Below are 6,507 nucleotides of genomic sequence, written 5' to 3' on the forward strand. Positions count from 1 at the left end.
TTTGTACATAGTGGCAATATTGTAGCTACTGAGGAAATGTTTGATATTTCAGCATTTTTGCTAAGTGTCTCAAATAAAAAAAAAAAAAAAAAAAAAGGAAAATGGTTTCAAACTAAAGGAGAGGAGATTTGGATTGGATGTAAGGAAGAAGTTTTTTACAGTAAGAGTGGTGAGGCTCAGCAAAACTAGAGTTACAAAATTAAAACATCACTATAAATTTATTTATTTATTTATTTTTGGTCTGACTATAAGTGTTTCAAAAAAAAAAAAAAAANTTTGTACATAGTGGCAATATTGTAGCTACTGAGGAAATGTTTGATATTTCAGCATTTTTGCTAAGTGTCTCAAATAAAAAAAAAAAAAAAAAAAAGGAAAATGGTTAAGTTGCCTGGTTTTACTTATTAATATGAGAAATGCCTCAAATAACAATTTTAAATTGTGTATCGTAGAAGTGCCGCTCTGCTACACAGGATGCTCGAATCCCAGGGGTTGGACTCGATGATCTCTAAGGTCCCTTCCAACCCGCATGAGACTGTGATACTGTGTGATACTGTGATCGTGTGAGTCAGAAATGTTTGGGCAGTGTTTACAAGTACAAAAGGGAATGAGAAAGATACAAGGACTTAGACAAACTCCAAAAAAATGATGGTTTTTCTTCAGAATCAGAGAGAACATCTCTAACAATGAAGAACTCCCGAACTCCCAATGTTTAGGTTTACTGGGTTTTGTTAGTTTAATCCCTTTGCTTTTATTCTTTCAATAAAACGTAAACTAAGAACCCTGACATAGATACTCTGATGTATAGAGACACTGGGCTACTCAGTCAGAACAAAAGCACGATGCAGCATTTTCCCTTACCTTCAGCGAGGTACTTCTGTCATGAAGAGAAAAGCTGAAGGTATTGCAGGATTTCTAATCTGTGTAAAACACACACAAGGAACATGTGATGCTCTTCACTGTAATCGAAACAGAGTGGCTTCATAAAAATTAAAACAATTGTAAACAATTACCCTTTATATAGCTCATGAACCCTACAGACCTTTTTTCATTATGTGCAGCTGCTTAGGTTTACCATACCCCAAAACTCTTCTGCCTCCTGGTTCACTGAAAAACAAGCAAGTTCAAAGAACAAGTCTATCCTATTTATTCATGATTTTCTTAAGTTCTTTGAGGTTTTCAAGATGTGCTGGATTGTTGGATTTCATATTCACATTTTGTATTCTGCTCAGCTTGTTTTGGAGCAAACACCTACATGCATTTCTTCAGGTGAAAGAACCATGAGCTGTTCAGTATGCACAAGATTCTTTCTGTCATGAAGCTGCTTCATTGAAGTATTTGCCTCAATATAAGAAAGTATCACAGCAATCTCTATACCAACCCTTTCCTCATCAAAGTCTGTGCAATGCTGATGACCTTAGAATGTGGAAAAGTATTACAAAACCAAATTATTATTTAAATACCCATAAAACTGAACAATATGCCCTGTAAATTTCCTGAAATAGCTTTTCTGTATGAAGTTAATCCATTCTAAAAGTTTGTAGGCTATATGTGCCATAAACTTACCTTCAGATGCCAGCACAAACAGTGGAAAACCAGCGCAGCATTTCTTCACTGTGCATTCGTACATTACAGAATTTTTTATCATAGTGTAGAGATAAATCTCTCACTGGGTCCCAACTTGCAATTCTGTGTTTTAATAATTTCACAAAGAGCTACAAAATAAACATATACTCCTCCACATGGGAATTGCTGAGTCGTGCTTTGAAGCACTGACTGAGCACCTGGTGCAGGGACACAGCCAGCCCGGGTAGCACAGGTGGCAGCAATTCCAAAACCTGGTTGCAGCCCTTCCTACCCTGACTGTTTTGCTGGCTGCCACAAGGGAAGGCTCTCTACCTGGAGATCCCTCCTTTTGGAGTATTTGGTGAGCCCTGATCCTTGGGATGGGTAAGCAAATCTTTATTTAGCTGGATAGTGACCAGAAGCCTTCTTTGGGTAATTCAGAACTGGTTCTCTGCCATCGCCTTTCTCTACACTCCTAAGCTGCATTCATGTTAACATTATGGAGTAAACACCAAGGCAAGGGTGGATAAGGTGTAAGATGATGCTAAATGAACTTTGCTACTAGCAATAAACCCTGGTTTTCAATAAAAGCTCTACACGTTAACCATGCTCTAAAAGTATCTATCATTGCACATGCAACTTTATAAATGCTATCTACTCCTGACGATTAACTGATTGTGTATTACACAAATGTTGCTAAGGAATGTTGGATTTCTTAGAACATTTGTACTATCTCAAGTCAGACTTCTTGATAGCAGAAAAGTCCTTCATGTTTCCCTGCAGTGCACTCTGCAGCCTCACTAAGAACTTACTAAAAGAGAGTCAAAGAAACAAACTAGAGGAACACCAAACAAACACCTAAAGTGTTTGAAGTGGGTTGTTTCTTTTTCCTGCACTAATCTATAAATTACTTATGAGTCTCTAGTCTCCTCTGCAGAACAAGGACTGCTGTTCCGTTCTGCCATAGCACTGCATCAATTCTGAGTCCCTCCAAGAAATCTGTGTTGATTAGAAGTGAAAAGTGAATGTTCTCTTATAAAGCCAGGACAAAGTTTCAGCACCACTGACTGACAGCTGTACCAGCAACCCCACAGTGTGTCTTTACAAACACAGTTACACAATTACAGAAATTCCATATAAAGATGTTACTCATATCTCATCAAGAGTTGGGATTTTAGAAAGGCCTATTCCTTAAGATTAAAACACAACGAAGACCTCTCCTAAAGCAACACCACCATCAGCTCATAAGAGTGACACTTAAGAATGAAAAAAAAAAACCAAAAAAAACACCAATTTTCTCCTTTTGGCAAATCCCTGACATTATCATTTCAGTGCCAGAGTCCAGAAGACTTTCCTTTAGTAAATTCAGGTAGTGTTTCAAAGCAGTTTGTGGCAGAAAGGCACATCACATAATGAAGATTCAGGATAAAGGATGAGGGCTTTCAGAAAGAGCTCAAGGGTAAGGACCACTATAAAACAAACTCTTAAAACTAGAAAGCAATTCAGGAGTTTTTTTACTGTTCTATCAGGATAGCCACAATTAAGGAAAAAATGGATAATTACTGAAGAGATCACTGAAGAGATTCTATATCAAAATCTTTAGAAATGCTACAGCAGCATATTGAGAAAAACCCTTCCAAATATAAGTTACCACACAAACATGACCAGAAACCATTTCCAGGAGAAGCCTTCCAAAATTAATCAGAATAGTCTCTAAAAATATCATTGATAGTTCAAGATAACCGACAACAAAGACTGTAATAAGTAGCCAAAAACTCATCCTTCGCCAAGTAATTTCACCTTAATTCCTTGTAGCTGTAAACTGAAACATCAAAAATTCTCTTAAAACAAACAAAAAAAGTGAATCAGACAGCAGTCATATAATACAGCAGCAGAACTGAGGAATCAGAAATCTCATCTGGCAGACCTGAAGCACATACAAGTCCTCCGCATTAATCCCTGATGTGAATGTGTGTATCTCGGCAAAGCCCCTTTAAGGTAATTCTGATAACATCTCTAGAATGTCCTTTTCACAGTCCCCTACCAAAGAGAATGAAGTGCCCACAGAACCCAGGAGGTGAAGCATGGACACAGGAGTGCTACATCAGTGTTCTGATTCCAAGAACTGTCTACTAATACAGAGATCTCGCTAGGTTGCTTACAACCTTGTTTGGGTCAAGGAATTGCCATTCAAAGGTAAGAAATCCATGGCCTGTATCTCGCAGTGACTCCTTTCATAATTGCCAGGATGCCCTCAGCAATGCTGTCACTCATTCTAGAGTGGAACAAGAGGTGAAATCTATCCCTGTCTGTACATCATGCTGCCACTGAAAGGCTGTCCACATCTGAGGGGTCCCAGAATAACATTTGGGATCCAGGTTAACCACACACACTTAACATCACAGGCTCAACTCCTGCTTCGCCTCTGTTCACCAGATTTCTGACCAGCTCATCTAGCTTTTCATCCCAGGTAAAAATGCAGCAACAGCATGAGACATGCCTGGGGTTTTGGAAGCTCTACCAGCTTGGCCAGCTCTAAAGAAACCATCTAAAGGAAAGAAAGCAAGAACAGTCTTTAAACCCAAGCAAGTATTTCTTCTTAATTTACTCAGAAGCTCTTTATGATTTCATCTTGAACATCCCATTTCCCTATATGTTTACAGAAGAATTTCAGCATTAGAATTTGCTTTACAGTTAAATACTATCTCTGATGCCATCTGAATAAATTTTCAAAAATGCAGTGTATTTGAAGTGAAATAACATACGTGAATTCCAGCTACCGTTCAAATACTCCTCTTGGCTTCTTCCTGCCATGAGATTATTACATCTTGGCTCGCAAAATTAGGAAAACACCAATCAAACACAGATGGAAGCTGCTCAGGAACTGCGATGACAGGTTGCAACCAGCAAATACAGTACATAAAAGAAAAATTTCTAATATGCCAGTGTGTGGGAACTGTTGATCATGGCCTGGACCTCTGATTGACCACCTGAGGCAAGCAATGAGTCAGCCGTGGGAGCACAGGTGAAGGCAATTCAGCTGAGTGACCAGAAGGGGTGGAGCTTGGCTCCACCTCTCCCAGATCTCATTTAAGGGCTCACCACCACAGGTTAGTCCTTCTGGAGATTGTTCCTTTGTGGAGCTTCACTGTGAACCTTCAACACTGGTGAACATTTTTGTTTATTATTAATTATCTTCCATCACAATAGTCTTACTTAACCAAACATCTGTATAAGTCTAACCTCTGTACACCTATTGATTGTACAGTCAGCAGAAGTAGCAAGCACAAGGGCTGAGTAGAATTACTAGCACAACAATGAATCACCAGTAGGGTACAACTAACCTGCCTCACGACAGTCTAATCCCAGCTCATGTTCTTTATAAGTGGTAATTCACCAGCGCTTGGAGAATTCTGCTTCACAGTGACAAAGGGCTGCTGCAGCCACAGCACTATCGGGACAGGAGCTCTGGAGGTGCCGCTTGGGGCTGGAAGCAGCAAACAGGCCGGCAGATGAACTGCAGCTGGGGCTGCCCAGCCCGTCAGTATCACCCTCAGGGGATGGAAGAAGGGCAGGAGGCAGCGCTGGGGCAGCAGACCCCGGGCAGCACCGCGGGCAGCAGGGGCTGCACACAGGAGGTCCATCCATTCAGACACCCCCTGCTGCAGGTGAAGCTCATCCCGACTGCTCTGTGTGCTGGAATAGGGCGTGCAGAGCAATGGCGGGGACGCTGACACACATCGATCAGCAAACCGGCCTTTGTTCACACATCTGGGCACGAATCTTCCTTAAGGCTGCAGCACAAAGAACGGCCCAGAAGGGCACTGCTCACGGCCGCATCGGGTCACCATCCAATCAGCGGACCGCGCTTCCTCTTCCTCCGCCCGTCCCAGGGAAGGCCGCTGCAATTACTTCAGGCCGCTCCAATTAATTACCGCTCCGAACACGCGGGGCCGCGCAAAGGCGGGACGGCGCCGCCGGAGGGAGCATCGGGCGCGCTCCCGACGGCCGCAGGTGCTGAGGCGCGCGCACGGCGGGGGCTGCGGAGCGGCGGGAGGGGCGGCAGCGATAGAATGGCGGCGGGCGGAGCCGGGGAGGCAGGCGCGGTGGCCAAGTGGTAAGGCGTCGGTCTCGTAAACCGAAGATCACGGGTTCGAACCCCGTCCGTGCCTCGGCGGCTCTGCGCCGGAGAGTTTGTTGCGGTTCCTTTTTTAGAGGACGGCGGCAGCGCGGAGACACCGCGATAGGACGGACGGAACCGCCAGCAAAATGGGACGAACGGAACCTTCCGCGGCGGCCGTGCCGGTCAGTCCGGGTGCTGCGGGAGGTCGGTTCGCAACCCGCACGGCGGTTCTGCCGGGCTGCCGTCCCGCTGCGCTGCGCTCCGTTCTCTTCGACGTTCGTCCCCGTCGATTCCGCTGCGCTGCCGCCCGGGGTCAGAGCTGCGCCGCCGCCGTGCGGATTAACGCGCCGCGGAACAGGAGAGGGATGTGGGAAGGGGCGGGTCCGACCCGCTCTGCGGACTCCGCCGCTGTCCCAGCTGCATTTTGGCCTAAAGACGGGCAGCAAACGTTCAGTTGGACTTTGGCTTTTGTTTCTTTACGGTCAGGACGACGATCGGACCGGACGGAGGAGCACGCGGGACCAACGCTCGGACTGTGCCGATCCCACGCGGAACAGCGCGTGTCCGTAACGGGTTTCATTAAATTACTTTGTCAAATATGAAACTCAGCCGGAGAGCCCGGAGCTCTTACTGCGTTTGGACGCTCTGCCCGTCTCTGACGGAACGACGAGGAGTTCGTGTGTCTGAGGCGAATCTCATTCCGGGAGTTCAGTTCACCTGCCACGAGCTGAGACCCGTCCCCCCGGCACAGACACCAGCTGTCGTGTTTTCTGTAGCGGCGTTCGCCACTCGTGGCTAAACGATGCTTTGTTAGAAAAGCG

General features: G+C 44.9%; 1 non-coding gene across 1 annotated transcript; it reads left to right on the forward strand.

Moving 5' to 3' along the window:
- Positions 1-5,663: 5,663 nt before the first annotated feature.
- Positions 5,664-5,735, forward strand: TRNAT-CGU. The gene has a single exon. It is a non-coding gene; the product is annotated as a tRNA-Thr (tRNA).
- The last annotated feature ends 772 nt before the right edge of the window (positions 5,736-6,507 follow it).

Source organism: Coturnix japonica, chromosome 14 (assembly GCF_001577835.2).
Source record: "Coturnix japonica isolate 7356 chromosome 14, Coturnix japonica 2.1, whole genome shotgun sequence".
NCBI lineage: Eukaryota > Metazoa > Chordata > Aves > Galliformes > Phasianidae > Coturnix > Coturnix japonica.